Source organism: Bombina bombina, chromosome 11 (genome assembly GCF_027579735.1).
Source record: "Bombina bombina isolate aBomBom1 chromosome 11, aBomBom1.pri, whole genome shotgun sequence".
NCBI lineage: Eukaryota > Metazoa > Chordata > Amphibia > Anura > Bombinatoridae > Bombina > Bombina bombina.
In genome coordinates, this window is record NC_069509.1 from 98528142 (window position 1) to 98547107 (window position 18966).

Sequence of the window (18966 nt, forward strand, 5' to 3'; positions counted from 1 at the left end):
GAAGGGTTCCTAGATCAGACAGAAATTGTCTGAAAGATAGCTTGACTAGACTTGATATTGTTAGGGAATGTTTTATAGCATAATTTCACTGAGATTAACCATTAATATAGCATCATACTATTAAAGCCTTATCAATCAATGTTAAGGGAGATGGGATTAGTTACAGTGTGCTCACTATAATATGTCAAACTGCACCCATTCAAAACCATGGTAAGATAGTAGTAGGGGGATGTTATTGGATACTAGAGAATCACTGTATGTTAGGGAGGAGAGATCTAGTAGGTTGACGGACAGATTTATTATAACTTGTAAACTCTTAAGGAGAATGTTATCCAGTATAGGATGTTTTTTCCCTCGCATACGATTTCCTAGCAATGAGCTATGAATAATTATAACCTGAATGATAAGCTAGATTCTTCAAATAACCATCTGTAAAGGGAAGCGTAAACCTCTATATTACAACAAAAGAATATAATTCCAACATATAAATGTGGTAGTTCCCATAGTAAGCATTACATATTAATTGACAAATAGACATGCATATCTGAGTTATTTATGTTGAGAAGTGTATCCCCCAAATTAAAGAGCTGGATCATAGGAGAGCTGTATCTAGGATTGACAGGAACAATTTGGTTTAATTGCTATAGGTAAAAAGTAGGTAAGTAAGATTTTATGTTTAGCTTCATATGCGTGAAAGAGTATATCTCTTATTTATAGAGAAAAAAAAAGACTGCAATTCCCAAATCAAAGAATTAATTTATAAAGTAGTCATGACTAAAATTGGCAAAAACAACTAGGCATAATTGTTATACCCAGGAAACTGGAGAATAAGGTTTAAACTCAAGGTTAGCTTAAGTGTGTGTATGGGAGGTTGTCATAGTGTATTGTTTTAACATGTGCACCTTAGGATGGGGCCCACGGCCTCTTTAATTTAATAAGGATTCCTTTATGATAACTGTATAAACTCTGAGCAAAAAATAAACAAAAAAAAACCCCACGTGTATCCTGGTGATATAGATTGTTTGAGTACCCCAACACTAATTATATCAAACTATACATTTAACTATAAACAAGTACAACCTTGAACATATATAAGTGCTTAACGTATTCCTAAGTTGGTTACTCATTGGAGTCCATCCAGAGTTCCTTCATCGCTATGAGCTGTTAATTAGGGCTCAGGCTAAAGTCGCGATGTGGAGATATCTATCTCTATGAGATGTCAGCCTAGGCCAGCTCGATGTGGAGCCAATATGGGAACGTCTGTAAGAGGCGGTATGTAGATGGAGCACTCACATCCAAAGTGTGTCTCCCAACCCATCAGATCCAGACCAGCTGCATCTGTCTGTGGCATAGCTGATAATCCATAAGAGAACCACTCGCTCTCCAACTTCCATTCTGGCAGGGCCTCCTTAGGGGTATACGTGAGAGGACCAAGGTGGTAAGTATAGGGAGCTTGATCGTAGGAGTCCAAAGGGTATGTCTCACCCAAATTGATGACCTTGCCTGTTTCGCCGTCGTCCCCCTCAGCCCCCCGCCGGGTGCCGGCCGCATCTCCCGCGGCGGGAACCGAGGCAGAAGGCACAGGATACACATCCAGAGTCCCCGCTGAAATGGTAGGAGCATTCTCTTCCAAAGGCATATTCAGTTGAGCTGTTCTCACTTGATCGCCGGCTCTCGCGGGTGTCTCTGGTTCAAAGATGGCTGACTCCACATGGATATTTCTCAGAGTAGATTGTAGATAGTCAAACCTTCTGGAGATCCTTTTCTCTAATTCCCACAACATCTTACAGATTACAATATTGTCTTCCTCCATGGTCTAGATCAGTGATTTTCAACCTTTTTTTTTGCCACGGCACACCACCATCCCAAAATTTTACAAAATCACACATTGTAGTCTAATACAGCATATATATTTATATATATATATATATATATATATATATATATATATATGTATATATATATATATATATATATATAAAACACAAAAGGGGACAGCACTCTCAGGCCGGACCGGGTACACATCCTATGACCCTGCAACATGCACAGCCCTGGATGCAAAAACAGCACTCTCAGGAAGCTGCACCGTCCACAGAGCCACAGGCAGTTAACCACAGACAGGTCTGGGTGCACGTCCCAAATGGGTAAATTACAAAAAATATATACGATAATATAGCATACAGAAAAAGTCCAGCACTCACTTACAAGCTCACAACTAAGATAAAAAGTAACAATGGAATAACATTTCCAATATATATATATAAAAACAATTTAGTCAATTCAATTAAGCTTTATTAGCATCACAGTAACTGTATTGCCAAGGCTAGAGGCACAATAATAACAATCAAAAGTTCCATGTATTGAGGCTGTTAGGGGGGTACCAGTGATGAAAATAAATTATTAGGTGATATGCAGTAGTTCCATGCATGTAAAAGTTCCACTTGTTAAGGCAGTAACACACAAGTATTGAACCCAAAAGCAGAAACTACTGGGACCCAAGTGATCCTACTGTTAAAGTTCCTAAGCCTTGGGGGCACCAGTATAAGAGTTTCACAATCAGTGTAGGAGAAGCACCAATTTGCGGCGGAACACCTTACAATCTCTCATGGCACAGTGGTTGAAAATCACTGGTCTAGATGGTATACGGTGGCAGCAGTGTACTTAGTAAGATTAAAACCTGGTGACCGGGGTGTTAATGTAATCAGATCGTTAGGCCAATATTGCATAGCTTGAGTTGATCCAGATCTCTAAAGTCATTCTTGCGGGCAAAGTTGATCTGAATGCAAACGTTAACTTTTAGGTTAGTTATTCCTCAATTTCTATGATGTGGATTGTGCCACACAGCAAGGATATTCAATGAATATTCTGGTGTTCTTTCAGAGATCCCAACATAGCGGCCATACTTGTTAGCAGTCAGCAGTTTGTATTTATTTTAACTAGGTAGAATAGTTATTAAATAGTTATTAACTATTTACTAACTACCTAGCTAAAATAAATACAAATTTACCTGTAAAATAAAACCTAACCTGCCTTACAATAAAACCTAACCTTACACTTGTTTTTATTTTTTTACAGGTAAAAGAGCTGCTTTCTTTGGGGCAATGCCCCGCAAAAGGCCCTTTTAAGGTCTATTAGTAGTTTAGTTTAGGCTAGGGGTTTTTTTTATTTTGGGGGGGGGGATTTTTTATTTTAATAGGTCTATTAGATTAGGTGTAATTAGTTTAAATATTTTGTAATTTGTTTTTTATTTTGTGTAATTTTTTTTTTTTTGTAATTTAGGTAATTGTATTTAATTTATGTAATTGTATTTCATTTAGGTAATTTATTTAATTGTAGTGTAAGGTTAGGTTTTAGTGTAACTCAGGTTAGGTTTTATTTTACAGGTAAATTTGTATTTATTTTAGCTAGGTAGTTAGTAAATAGTTAATAACTATTTAGTAACTATTCTACCTAGTTAAAATAAATACAAACTTGCCTGTAAAATAAAAATAAACCCTAATCTAGATACAATGTAACTATTAGTTATTTTGTAGCTAGCTTAGAGTTTATTTTACGAGTAAGTATTTAGTTTTAAATAGGTATTATTTAGTTATTAATAGTAGATTTTATTTAGATTTATTTTAATTATATTTAAGTTAGGGGGTGTTAGGGTTAGACTTAGGTTTAGGGGTTAATAAATATAGTATAGTGGCGGCGACGTTGGGGGCGGCAGATTAGGGGTTAATAAATGTAGGTAGGTGGCGGCGATGTTAGGGGCAGCAAATTAGGGGTTAATTAATAATATTTAACTAGTGTTAACTAGTGCGGCGATTTAGGGGTTAAAATGTTTATTCTAGTTTGCAGCGATGTCCGGAGATTAGTGGTTAATAATTTTATTTTAGTGTTTGCGATGCGGGAGGGCCTCTGTTTAGGGGTTAATAAGTAGTTTATGGGTGTTAGTGTACTTTTTAGCACTTATGAGTTAGTTATGAGTTTTATGCTACAGCTTTGTAATGTAAAACTCATAACTACTGACTTTAGAATGCGTTACGAATCTTGCGGGATAGGCTGTCCCGCTTACTTTTTGGCCTAAAAAAAAAAGCTTGTAATACCGGCGCTATGGAAGTCCCATTGAAAAAAAGACTACGAAAATCGCGTAAGTTGATTTGCGGTACGGCCAAAAAAGTGTGCGGGACAGCTGTACCTACAAGACTCGTAATAGCAGCTTTGACATTAAAACACGTCCTGTCAACAACCAGGGCATGCCACTTAAAACAGGCCATAATGGGTTCTAATGTGGTCAAGATAATAGAATTTGAAAAGCCCTAATATCCTTAGAAAAGCTGATGGCAAATTGTTATTAATGGAATAACAGGCGGACAGGTTATTCATATACTTCTGTTGAATTACCACATACAAGGTATATGTGGTATAGTTTCAGAAGTGCATTAAAATAGTATGAAATGGGTTCTGCAGGGTTTTCAGATTAATTTAAATGTATTTGTATTTCAAGACCTTGTGAAAGGTATTTTGCACAAGAATTATGATGCATTGGAACTATGACGCATTGTTATGGCATTTACTCCTGGTGGTATTTAAAAACAAGCAGGTCATAATTCAAGTGTGTTTTCATTCTGCTTTTGAAGAAGGCAGGTACTGAGGTATTTTAGATTGAAGTCTACATTTACTGAGAGTCAGTCAGAAATGTGATAATGATTGATTTTCTCAAGAATGATTTATATTTATTAACTAAACAGATACCTGACACAGGCGTAGATTAAATATAGCATTCCATGTCAAATGCCATTTTACAAATGCTCATAGCTTTGCAATGGCTCAAAGAATGTAGCAGTTTGACTTGGACTGTCAATTGCTACAAACACTGAAAATGTGAAGAAAAGCAGGCAGTACTTTTTGAGATATTCAAGGGATAGGAAAGTCAAAATGCAACTTGCATGATTCAGATAGAGCATGTCATTTTAGGACACTTTTAAATTCACTTCTATTTTCAAATGTGCTTTGTTCTCTTGGTATCCTTTGTTGAACAATAATATGCACATATCCTACACCAGTGGAAGCTAGCTGCTGGTTGGTGCCTGCACACATTTGTCTTTTGTGATTGGCTAACTATATGGGGTCTATTTATTATAGTGCGGACGGACATGATATGATGTACCGTATCATGTCCACCGCACATCGATAAATGCCGACAGCATACGCTGTCGGCATTTATCATTGCATCAGCAGTTCTTGTGAACTGCTGGTGCAATGCCGCCCCCTGCAGATTTGCAGCCAATCGGCCACTAGCAGGGGGTGTCAATCAACCCAATCGGATTGATTTCTGTCCTCTGCCTCGCAGCAGGCGGACAGGTTATGGAGCAGCGGTCTTTAGACCGCTGCTTCATAACTTCTGTTTCCGGCGAGCCTGAAGCCATTCATTAATGTAAATACATTTTTTTAAGTGTCCAAAAAGCCAAGGGGAGTTGAAATTTTACTGATAAACCGAACTTCAAAAGTTGTCAGGTCCGAAGACATTTACCTGTGCGCATCCTGGCCACACTAAGAAGAAGATGGCTAGTGAGGCTGCACTTTGATACCTCATTATCATTAGTGCACCCTCTTTATAAAAAAGCAGCGCTATCCTTAAAGCTAAAAAAACCCTTCTCATAAACTGACATGAAGCTGGAGACAGTGACCCCCAGACTGAATCTGCACACAGGTAAGTTTCCTGGGTTCTGAAAGTTTAAAACCCCTTCAGAACATAGTTCACAAGACAAAGTACACTCTAGGAAGTTAATACATTTTAAAATAAAATGATCTTGTGGTTGAGCTCATACAGAAATGACCAAAGCTTGCAAGAAGACTTGCAATTCTTATAGTAGGTGTGTGAGATTATATAGCGGCATCATTTATCTTCCCCCCATATCTATACCTATTGTATATACAATGGGGGAGATTTAATAAGCACCGGATGCTGCTTTCTCTGCCCAATGTTTCCGGCTCGCCAGAAACATAAGTTAAGAAGCAGCGGTCATATTAACTTGTCTACCATCTTTAAGGTGGCAGACTGCAATCAGCCCAATCAGATTGGATTAGGATGACTGACACCCCCTGCTAGCGGCTGATTGGCTGCGAATGTGCAGGGGTGGCATTGCACAAGCATTTCACAATAAATGCTTGTGCAATGTTAAATGCCGACAGCGTATGCTGTTGGCATTTAGTGATGCAGGGTGGACATGATTTGCTATAGAGAATCATGTCTGCCCGGGTTTAATAAATAGACAGCAATATCTTATTTGCCCTAGAAGCTGCTGCTACCTTGTACTGAGCACTATTTTTGGTTTCTGTTTCCTTTTACATTTTTTTTATCTGTGTAGCCAGCTTTATAACTATTAGAATAACAAACATGGATTCCGATGTCAGATTGTAATACACACACAGTGGGCAAGATTACAAGTATCTAGATTGTAAATTCCCACAGGAATAGGGCCCTCAATTCCCCCTGTATTTGTCTGTAAAACTTTTTCTTTTATGGGCAGTGCTGCGGAATCTGTTGGTGCTTTATAAATAAAGAATAATAATAATATTTATTATTTTGCTCGAACACTAACTGCGCTCAAAGTAAAAAAAAATGTGTGGCCAGATTAGCACACGTATTACAAGTTGAAAGTAAAAAGCTAGCTCACAGTTGAAAGATTCAGGACTTTGGATATTGCGCTGTAAAAAGTCTTATTAGTTATCACTCATGCGATAACCTGACACTATGCTAAAGCCGAAAGGGGCATTAGGAATACTTGAATTTCCTATGTTCTTCATATAGAATAATATGTTCTTTTTATTTTTAAACATATATATATATATATATATAATTTTTATTTTCTTTATAAAATATATATATCTATATGAATATAGTAACATCAGAAAGGCAGCACCCGGTTTGCCACAAGTCCACAAGACACGGTAATAAAAAGCAAGAAAAGTTTAATAGGCACATTTAAGCATGGTACACATAGCACACATCACAAAAAAGGTCAAACTTGTTTTGTATATTACATACTGCACTTTATCAATGACTCATAAATGGCAACTGCTTCCACATCCTATTTACCTGTTAAGCCTCCTCCCCTCCACAGATAAACCACCAATCACAAACCAGAGGCTATAAAGGCACACACCTGTGTCTGATAAAACACATCTTAGTATTGATTAATGGTAAGTCTGGTAATTCAATGTCAAAAGTAATGCAAGAATAAACATGGTTTAAGAGGAGGCATGAGTACATATAAATGTTGATACAAGTATTTACAGTAACTACTTACTCAAATATATACATTTAAATTATTCAAATTACACAAACAATTTGACATCCCACTCAGAGTTCAAACCTTTGGCATTCTGGTATCCAATTGAAATATCCAAAAGACTTCACATTGTCTTAGGACTTTTTCCGTATTCCCACCTCTGGGTTTTTTTACACCATGGTAACATGGACTGTGAATGTATTACCTAAAATTTTAGCCTTTCTGGATACAAAAGTACAGCCTGTATGTACAATCTCCCTAAGTTTATCATCTGTTTCCAAAATTGGCAGTGAATCTCTGATAATACCACAAATTGTATGGTATTCACTGTTATAAGGGGTGATACATACTCTTAGGAATATCATTAACTGTATGTTTGGGATGACAGGACACAGCATACAAAATTGTATTACCTGCTACTTTTTTTCTTTTGTTTGAGGGGGATTTTTATCTCCAGAAACGCGGAACGGCAATAGGAGCAAAATTTGCTCCCTCCTATGCCAACCTGTATTTGGGGTGGTGGGAGCTTTTCCGCGTCTTAAGAGATACTAACCCCTTCAGAGAGAACATTCTCTTTTTTGGTCGCTACATCGATGACCTCTTATTTGTATGGAAATGTCCTGAGGAAGTGATTCCCTAATTTTTTGGTTGTTTGCAAGAGAATGATTTGAATTTAGAATTCACTTATAATAATGAGAGTATCGTCTATTAGGATATAAAGTTGAAATCTAATATAGAATTGTACAGAAAAGAAGTAGCAGGTATAGAATTCTATCAGCCAATCAGAATTAAGGTAGAAAAAATCCTATTGGCTGATGCAATCAGCCAATAGGATTGAGCTTGCATTCTATTGGCTGATTGGAACAGCCAATAGAATGCGAGCTCAATCCTATTGGCTGATTTTTTCTACCTTAATTACGATTGGCTGATAGAATTATATCAGCCCATCGGAATCTAAGGGACGCCATCTTGGATGATGTCACTTAAAGGAACCTTCAATCTGGAAGAAGACTTCGATTGAAGAGGATGCTCTGCATCAGATGTCTTGAAGATGGAGCCGCTCTGCGCCGGATGGATGAAGATAGAAGATGCCGTCTGGATGAAGACTTCTGCCCGTCTGGAGGACCTCTTCTGCCCGGCTTGGATGAAGACTTCTGCCCATCTGGAGGACCACTTCTGCCAGATTCGTTGAGGACTTTGGCCCGGTTGGGTGAAGACTTCTCCCGGTAAGGTGATCTTCAAGGGGTTAGTGCTAGGTTTTTTTAAGGGGGTATTGGGTGGGTTTTAGAGTAGGGTTGGTTGTGTGGGTGGTGGGTTTTAATGTTGGGGGGGTTGTAATTTTTTTTACAGGTAAAAGAGCTGATTACTTTGGGGCAATGCCCCACAAAAGGCCTTTTTAAGGGCTATTTGTAATTTAGTGTAGGGTAGGGCTTTTTTATTTTGGGGGGGCTTTTTTATTTTGTTAGGGGGATTAGATTAGGTGTAATTAGTTTAAAAATCTTGTAATTTGTTTATTATTTTCTGTAATTTAGTGTTTTTTTGTACTTTAGATAATTTTATTTAATTGTATTTAATGTAGGGAATTAATTTAATTATAGTGTAGTGTTAGGTGTTAGTGTAACATAGGTTAGGTTTTATTTTACAGGTATATTTGTATTTATTTTAGCTAGGTAGTTATTAAATAGTTAATAACTATTTAATAACTATTCTACCTAGTTAAAATAAATACAAACTTGCCTGTAAAATAAAAATAAACCCTAAACTAGCTACAATGTAACTATTAGTTATATTGTAGCTAGCTTAGGGTTTATTTTACAGGTAAGTATTTAGTTTTAAATAGGAATAATTTATTTAATGATAGTTATATTTATTTAGATTTATTTAAATTATATTTAGGTTAGGGGGTGTTAGGGTTAGGATTAGACTTAGGTTTAGGGGTTAATAGATTTAATATAGTGGTGGCGGTGTAGGGTGTGGCAGATTAGGGGTTAATAAGTATAATGTAGGTGGCGGCGGTGTAGGGGGGGCAGATTAGGGGTTAATAAGTATGATGTAGGGGGCGGCAGATTAGAGATGTTTAGACTCAGGGTACATGTTAGGGTGTTAGGTGTAAACATTACCATAGGAATCAATGGGATATCGGGCAGCAGCGAACATGAGCTTTTGCTGCTTTCAGACTCCCATTGATTGAAAACCAGGTACACTGGGCCGGAATAGTGGCGAGCGTACCTGTTAGGAATTTGTTAACTAGCAAAAGTAGTCAAATAGTGCCGAATTTGCATTCAGAACATCTGTAATGACGTAAGCATCGATCTGTGTTGGACTTTGCCCGGCGGATCGTATGTTACATCACAAAATTCTACTTTTGCTGGTCTGTAGGGTTTGATAACTAAGGGGAATCAGGCTCGCCACAAATACGCTGCGGAATTCCAGCGTATTTGCTTTTCACGGCTTTATAAATAGATGCCAATGTATCAATATAATAACAGAAGTTAAAGCAGCATATATTTACAAACATTATTCCACCTTCTTAATACATCATTACAAAAACACTGACATATATTTTTCTTTGTTAAGACCTTTAGGGATCATTGTGTCCAACTTATTTATCCAAAATACTTCCCTTTGTTTTAATAACATTTCCCAATTGCCACCCCTCCTAGGTTTTTTAACACTAGCAATAATCTGCCATCGCAGTTGACTAATTGCCTGACCAGCCTCCAAAAAATGAGATGATACCGGGGCATCTTTATTTTTACATCTTATGTTGGACCGGTGTTCGTTAATTTGATCACATACCTTTCATCGCATGTTTATCTGATGACTCTGATGTTCCAATAAAAGTTTTTTACTCACAATCCTGGTGCTGTGGAATACTTTAGATTTGATATACTTTGGGGTGTCTGCAGTAACCTCTTCCTACGTGCACAGGAAAAGTGATGAAGTTCTGTTTCTATTGTGATTTCAGTTAAAAGTAGATCTACTAGGGTGGAGAAAAAAAACTAAGTTTATCACTACTTATAGGAGTGAATACCATAAAATGTGTGGTATTATCAGAGATTCACTGCCAATTTTGGAAACAGATGATAAACTTAGGGAGATTGTACATACAGGCTGTACTTTTGTATCCAGAAAGGCTAAAATTTTAGGCAATACATTCCCTGTCTGTTACCTGGGTGTAAAAAACAGAATTGGTTTTCTTTGAAACCAGGTTTCTTTAAATGTAACAGCAACAGATGTAAGTCCTGTTCATATGCCGTTTTCGGTACGGAATTTACTTCTCAGGTAACTGTCAAAGTCTATCAAATACATGCAATTCTTGCTTTGCAATATATCTTTTAACCTGTAGGGGGTGCTGTAAAGCAGTATGTAGGTTTAACTAACAGAGATCTCAAGGACCACTTTTTAGAATATTTGAGAGCTATTGAGGATCCAGAGTCCACTACACCTATATCTCTACACTTTAAGAGGGAACATAACGCTGACAGTTTTCTTTTGGCATTCTATTGTATTCAAGTCATTCCAAGAGACCCCAGAGGGGGGAATAGGTAAGAAGTCCTAAGACAACGTGAAGTCTTTTGGATATTTTAATTGGATACCAGAATGCCAAAAGGTTTGAACTCTGAGTGGGACGTCAAATTGTTTGTGTAATTTGAATAATTTAAATGTATGCCATTTCTTCTTTTGTTTATATATTTGAGTAAGTAGTCACTGTAAATACTTGAATCAACATTTATATGTACTCATGCCTCCTCTTAAACCATGTTTATTCTTGCAATACTTTTCACATTGAATTACCGGAGTTACCATTAATCACTACTAAGATGTGTTTTATCAGACACAGGTGTGTGCCTTTATAGCCTCTTGGTTGTGATTGGTGGTTTATCTGTAGAGGGGAGGAGGCTTAAGAGGTAAATAGGATGTGGAAGCAGTTGCCATTTATGGGTCATTGATAAAGTGCAGTATGTAATATACAAAACAAGTTTGACCTTTTTTGTGAGGTGTGCTATGTGTACCATGCTTAAATGTGCCTATTAAACTTTTCTTGCTTTTTATTACCGTGTCTTGTGGACTTGTGGGAAACTGGGTGCTGCCTTTTTTGATGTTACTGAATTACTGTGTTGTAGTGTTCATTTGCCTGGCTAGCACTGGTGACATCATCATCTGGAGACCGTTTGCCCTGGGAGTCTGTTACTTAAGCGCATTAGCGTGAAGACGGCTATCTCTCAGTGTGGGCTGCATACCGAAGATGAGGAGACTTTCCTTTGAGCGCTGCTCTGTTTTCTTGATCTATATAAATATATACAGATATAGATGTATAGATATATAATGCATATACAGAACATTTTGTTCTAAATAAAGAACATAGAAATTTCAAGTTTTTGTATTCCAAAAAAAACATTAAAATGTTAAAAATGAATACAAATTATATAGCATGTTTCAAGGTATTTGACTGTAAGGTCTCAAAAGTGTATATGTTAGGTTCAGCACCCTGGATATCCCTTGCTTTTTGGTGGTTACATTTAGCCACCAATAAGCAAGCATAACCCAGGTTCTGAACCAAAAATGGTCCGGCTCCTAAGATTTACATTCCTGCTTTTTAAATAAAGATAGCAAGAGAACGAAAAAAAATTAATATGAGTAAATTAAAAAGTTGTTTAAAATTGCATGCTCTATCTGAATCATGAAAGAAAAGAATTGGTTTTAGTATCCCTTTAAAATACTTACAAAAACGCTCCAGTTAAGTTTAAATGAATCCCATTAAAAAGGTGACCCATTTAACAGAATCAATCATATCCCTGAATTCTGTTTCTAGCCAGAAATGTATCTAAACCATTTTAAATGTATCTAAGGTATTGACATTTACTACATCCTCAGGTAATGAGAACAATTTGATTTCTCTTACAGTGAAAAAATGTTTACGTTGCAGGAGATTAAATCTCCTTTCCTCCAGCTTTAAATTGTGACCTCTTGGGGGCTAGTTATCAAGCCGTCTACTTTTCTGGCTTCGCCGGCCCAATACGTCCGTCTAAGCTCGCCTACCTTCGCCGCCGCGGACCTTGAATACGTTCGCCTAAGTTATCAAATAAAGCTGTCAAAAAGCCGCGGGGCGATGAGCAGCGGACTGTGACAGTTATCACTCATCCGATCTCGCTGCCCTTCGGCTTTTTCCCAGCTTTATTGCTAGCCTGTCACTAAGCACTCACACTAAACTACACTGTTCTACCCCCTATACCGGCGCCCCCGGAGCCCCCCGCAACTAAATAAAGTTACTAACCCCTAAACCGCCGCTCCTAGACCCTGCCGCAACTCTTATAAATGTATTAACCCCTAAACCGCCGCTCCCGGACACCGCTGCCACCTACATTATACCTAGTAACCCCTATCCTGCCCCCCCTATACCGTCGCCCTCTATTATAAAATTATTAACCCCTATCCTGCTGATCCCGCACCTCTCCGCAACTAAATAAATAGTTTAACCCCTAAACCGCCGCTCCATGAACCCGCCGCAACCTATAATAAATTTATTAACCCCTATCCTGCTCCCCCTACACCGTAGCCACCTATAATAAATTTATTAACCCCTATCCTGCCCCCCACTACGCCGCCGCCACTGTAATAAAATGATTAACCCCTAAACCTAAGTCTAACCCTAACCATAACGCCCCCCTAACTTAAATATTAATTAAATAAATCTAAATAAATTAACTCTTATTAACTAAATGAATCCTATTTAAAACTAAATACTTACCTTTAAAATAAACCCTAATATAGCTACAATATAAATAATAATTATATTGTAGCTATCTTAGGATTTATATTTATTTTACAGGTAACTTTCAATTTATTTTAACCATGTACAATAACTATTAAATAGTTATTAACTATTTAATAGCTTACCTAGCTAAAATAAAGAGAAATGTACCTGTGAAATAAATCCTAACCTAAGTTACAATTACACCTAACACTACACTATACTTTAATAAATTATTCCTATTTAAAAATAAATACTTACCTGTAAAATAAACCCTAAGATAGCTACAATGTAATTAATACTTATATTATAGCTATTTTTGGATTTATATTTATTTTACAGGTAACTTTGTATTTATTTTAGCTAGTTAGAATAGTTATTAAATAGTTATTAACTATTTAATAACTACCTAGCTAAAAGAAATACAAAATTACCTGTAAAATAATTCCTAACTTAAGTTACAATTAAACCTAATACTACACTATCATTAAATTAACTAAATAAACTACCTACAAAGAACTACAATGAAATACAATTACATAAACTAACTAAAGTACAAAAAATAAAAAAAGCTAAGTTACAAAAAATAAAAAATTAAGTTACAAACATGTTAAAAATATTACAACAATTTTAAGCTACTTACACCTAATCTAAGCCCCCTAATAAAATAACAAACCCCCCCAAAATAAAAAAAATCCCTACCCTATTCTAAATTACATAAATTTCAATGCTCTTTTACCTTACCAGCCCTTAAAAGGGCCATTTGTGGGGGCATGCCCCAAAAAGTTCAGCTCTTTTGCCTGTAAAATAAAAATACAACCCCCCCCCCCAACATTAAAACCCACCACCCACATACCCCTAATCTAACCCAAACCCCCCTTACAAAAACCTAACACTAATCCCCTGAAGATCATCCTACCTTGAGTCGTCTTCACTCAGCCGAGCCACCGATGGAACTGAAGAGGGCATCCGGAACGGAAGAAGTTAATCCTCCAAGCGGCGCTGAAGAAATCTTCCATCCGATGAAGTCATCATCCAGGCGGCGCTGAAGAAGTCTTCGATCCGGCCGATGTCATCTTCAAAGAGGCGCTGAAGAGGTCTTCTATCCGGGCGAAGTCATCTTCCAAGCCGGGTCTTGAATCTTCCTTCCGCCGACGCGGAACCACCTTCTTCACCGACGGACTACGACGAATGACGGCTCCTTTAAGGGACGTCATCCAAGATGGCGTCCCCTCAATTCCGATTGGCTGATAGGATTCTATCAGCCAATCGGAATTAAGGTAGGAAAATCTGATTGGCTGATGGAATCAGCCAATCAGATTCAAGTTCAATCCGATTGGCTGATCCAATCAGCCAATCAGATTGAGCTCGCATTCTATTGGCTGATCGGAACAGCCAATAGAATGCGAGCTCAATCTGATTGGCTGATTGGATCAGCCAATCGGATTGAACTTGAATCTGATTGGCTGATTCCATCAGCCAATCAGATTTTCCTACCTTAATTCCGATTGGCTGATAGAATCCTATCAGCCAATCGGAATTGAGGGGACGCCATCTTGGATGACGTCCCTTAAAGGAGCCGTCATTCGTCGTAGTCCGTCGGTGAAGAAGGTGGTTCCGCGTCGGCGGAAGGAAGATTCAAGACCCGGCTTGGAAGATGACTTCGCCCGGATAGAAGACCTCTTCAGCGCCTCTTTGAAGATGACATCGGCCGGATCGAAGACTTCTTCAGCACCGCCTGGATGATGACTTCATCGGATGGAAGATTTCTTCAGCGCCGCTTGGAGGATTAACTTCTTCCGTTCCGGATGCCCTCTTCAGTTCCATCGGTGGCTCGGCTGAGTGAAGACGACTCAAGGTAGGATGATCTTCAGGGGATTAGTGTTAGGTTTTTGTAAGGGGGGTTTGGGTTAGATTAGGGGTATGTGGGTGGTGGGTTTTAATGTTGGGGGGGGGGTTGTATTTTTATTTTACAGGCAAAAGAGCTGAACTTTTTGGGGCATGCCCCCACAAATGGCCCTTTTAAGGGCTGGTAAGGTAAAAGAGCATTGAAATTTATGTAATTTAGAATAGGGTAGGGATTTTTTTTATTTTGGGGGGGTTTGTTATTTTATTAGGGGGCTTAGATTAGGTGTAAGTAGCTTAAAATTGTTGTAATATTTTTAACATGTTTGTAACTTATTTTTTTATTTTTTGTAACTTAGCTTTTTTTATTTTTTGTACTTTAGTTAGTTTATGTAATTGTATTTCATTGTAGTTCTTTGTAGGTAGTTTATTTAGTTAATTTAATGATAGTGTAGTATTAGGTTTAATTGTAACTTAAGTTAGGAATTATTTTACAGGTAATTTTGTATTTCTTTTAGCTAGGTAGTTATTAAATAGTTAATAACTATTTAATAACTATTCTAACTAGCTAAAATAAATACAAAGTTACCTGTAAAATAAATATAAATCCTAAGATAGCTATAATATAAGTATTAATTACATTGTAGCTATCTTAGGGTTTATTTTACAGGTAAGTATTTATTTTTAAATAGGAATAATTTATTAAAGTATAGTGTAGTGTTAGGTGTAATTGTAACTTAGGTTAGGATTTATTTCACAGGTACATTTCTCTTTATTTTAGCTAGGTAAGCTATTAAATAGTTAATAACTATTTAATAGTTATTGTACATGGTTAAAATAAATTGAAAGGTACCTGTAAAATAAAAATAAATCCTAAGATAGCTAGAATATAATTATTATTTATATTGTAGCTATATTAGGGTTTATTTTAAAGGTAAGTATTTAGTTTTAAATAGGATTCATTTAGTTAATAAGAGTTAATTTATTTAGATTTATTTAATTAATATTTAAGTTAGGGGGCGTTAGGGTTAGGGTTAGGTTTAGGGGTTAATCATTTTATTACAGTGGCGGCGGCGTAGTGGGGGGCAGGATAGGGGTTAATAAATTTATTATAGGTGGCGACGGTGTAGGGGGGGCAGATTAGGGGTTAATAAATGTATTATAGGTGGCGACGGTGTAGGGGGGGCAGGATAGGGGTTAATACATTTAATATAGGTTGCGGCGGGTTCAGGGAGCGGCGGGTTAGGGGTTAATACATTTATTATAGTTGCGGTGGGCTCCGGGAGCGGCGGTTTAGGGGTTAATATGTATAGAGTAGCTTGCGGTGGGCTCCGGGAGCGGCGGTTTAGGGGGATAATAACTTTATTTAGTTGCGGCGGTGTAGGGGGGACAGATTAGTGGTGTTTAGACTCGGGGTACATGTTAGGGTGTTAGGTGTAGACAGCTCCCATAGAAATCAATGGGATGTCTGTCAGCAGCGAACTTGTACTTTCGCTATGGTCAGACTCCCATTGATTCCTATGGGATCCGCCGCCTCCAGGCTGGCGCTTTGAAAACCAGGTACGCTGGGCCGTAAAAGTGCCGAGCGTACCTGCTAGTTTTTTGATAGCTAGCAAAAGTAGTGAGAATGTGCCGCACTTGTGTGCGGAACATCTGGAGTGACGTAAGAATCGATCTGTGTCGGACTGAGTCCGGCGGATCGAAGCTTACGTCACAAAATTCTACTTTTGCCTGTCTCGAGCCTTTGATAACTAAGGCGTATCAGCCTCGCCACAAATACGCTGCGGAATACGCAGCGTATTTGAGGTTGACGGCTTGATAACTAGGCCCCTATGTCTCAAACAATTTTCTTGGAGTAAACAGAACTTCTGCCATCTCTGTATATGGGACTTGAATATATTTATATAAAGTAATCATGTCACCTCTCAAGCGCCTTTTCTCTAGTAAAAATAGACACAGTTTGGCTAACCTCTCCTCATAGTTTAAATTCTCCATTCCCCTTATTAGCTTTCTCTTCTCTGAATTTTTTCTAAGTCTGCAATGTCTTTTTTAAGACCGGTCCACAGAACTGCACTCCATACTCAAGGTGAGGTCTTACCGGGGATTTATATAGTGACAGAAGTATGATTTCCTCCCTTGCATCAATGACTCTTTTAATACATGCTAGTATCTTATTAGCCTTAGAAGCTGCTGCCCTGCATTGGGCTCCCATCTTTAGTTTGTTATCTATTACTACTCCCAAATCCCTTTCCTCCTCTGTTTGGCTTAGTCTAGTCCTAGGTTGCCTGCTTCTTTTTACTTCCAAAATGTAGAACCTTGCATTTTCCCATATTGAATCTAATTTTCAATTTACCTGCCCTATATATGTGTATTTATGTGTGTATATGTGTTTATATGTGTGTGTATATATATATATATATATATATATATATATACATATGTATGTGTGCCAGGGGCGTATTATGGCCTAGGCCAACAAGGCCGGTGCCTAATGCAGACGATTTGGGATGGACAACACATCTGTCCTATCCTCTCTCTTAAAGCCAACATACAGTACAGTGAGCGATAAAGGGCAGGCTTTTACAGAGAAGACAAGGCACATGCGCTGATTAAGGTTGCTCTTTACAGGCAGTGCTCCTTTAAACCGTTGCTTCATTTAGAGAAGCCGGAATTTTTGCAGTGGAAGCGTTCTTGGCGAGAAACTTGACCGGGGATATGCTTCCAAGGTGAGGCTGGAGGAGAAGACCTTGTGCTGATATCAGCTGTGGTGGGTCTGCGAGCCCAGTGCTTATTGCAGGTCTTAACCGCTAACAGACTGATGTGTCTGTGCACTGCTTAGATCAGCTTGTGATGTCTAATCTTAAACTCTCAGTGCTAATGTATGTTAGCTACTAATAGATAGCTTTCTCTGCATTCATGAACCCATGGAGTAAATAGTAAACGGACACTTAAAAAGTTTCATTACTTGAATGATGGTAATTAATGTATGTTGTTGCATGTAAAGGGCAGTGATTGTTTCAAAGTGTATTCTTCTTTCACTTCCTTCCTCTCTTCCTTTCGCTTTCTCCCTCCATCCCTTCCTCTCTTAATTCACTCCCTCGACTCACTCCCTTCTTTCCCTCCCTCCCTTCTTTCTCTAAACTCCCTCCCTTGCTTCCTTCTTTCACTCCTTTCTTTCCCTCACCACTTTTCTCTCTCTCCCTCCCTCCCTCCTTTCATTTCCCTCCCTTTTTTCCACTCCCCTTCTTTTCTCTCCCTTCTCTCAGGTAGAAAATGGTATGAGATGCATGCAATTCAATCTACCTGTATGCAAGTGTTTTACTAGCAAATTTTCTTTTTAATTGTTATTAAAAAACAAACAAAACAAAAACATTATACACAATGACCCAAAGAAATATTAAGTAGAAAAAAGACCTAAAACCTTTGAGGGGGGCCAGCAGAATTTTGAGTGCCTAGGGCAGCACAAAACATAAATACGCCACTGATGTGTGCACATACATATTTACACATATAAACACATAAATACACTTGTATATGTATACACATTTATATTTTGCTCAAATACAATATATAACTTTAAATTTGTAATATGAGCACTATTTAGCAAAGTTGTGATATCAATTGATAAAGTTTTAGCTAAAACGATGTTGGCTGTGCTAACCCTTCATTTGTAAATGGGATTTACCATAAACTTGTAATATCAAGCTACCTGCTAATGTTTGAGTGGTCCATCGATATTATTTATTGTGATCCATGCTATCATTAGCACGCCACTTGTAATCTGGCCTAGTATGATTAGCCACTCTACTCTCTGGGTGATTTATCACCACCCGAATTGGTCCGTATACAACTGTTTCCGCGCGAGGCTTCAGGCTTGCCGGAAACAGGAGTTAAGAAGCAGCGTTCTTAAGACCGGTTCTCCTTAACTCGTACGCCTCCTCAATCCGCCCGATCTCATACGATCGGGTTGATAGACACCCCCTGCTAGCGGCCGCAAATCTGCAGGGGGCGGCATTGGACAAGCAGTTCACCAGAACTGCTTGTGCAATAATAAATGCCGTATGTTTTCGGCATTTATCAAAGTCT

General features: G+C 38.0%; 1 protein-coding gene across 1 annotated transcript in view; it reads left to right on the forward strand.

Moving 5' to 3' along the window:
- FBXL16 (F-box and leucine rich repeat protein 16) overlaps positions 1 to 18966 on the forward strand; it is a 194386-nt gene that overhangs the window by 102925 nt on the left and 72495 nt on the right. The window lies entirely within an intron of this gene.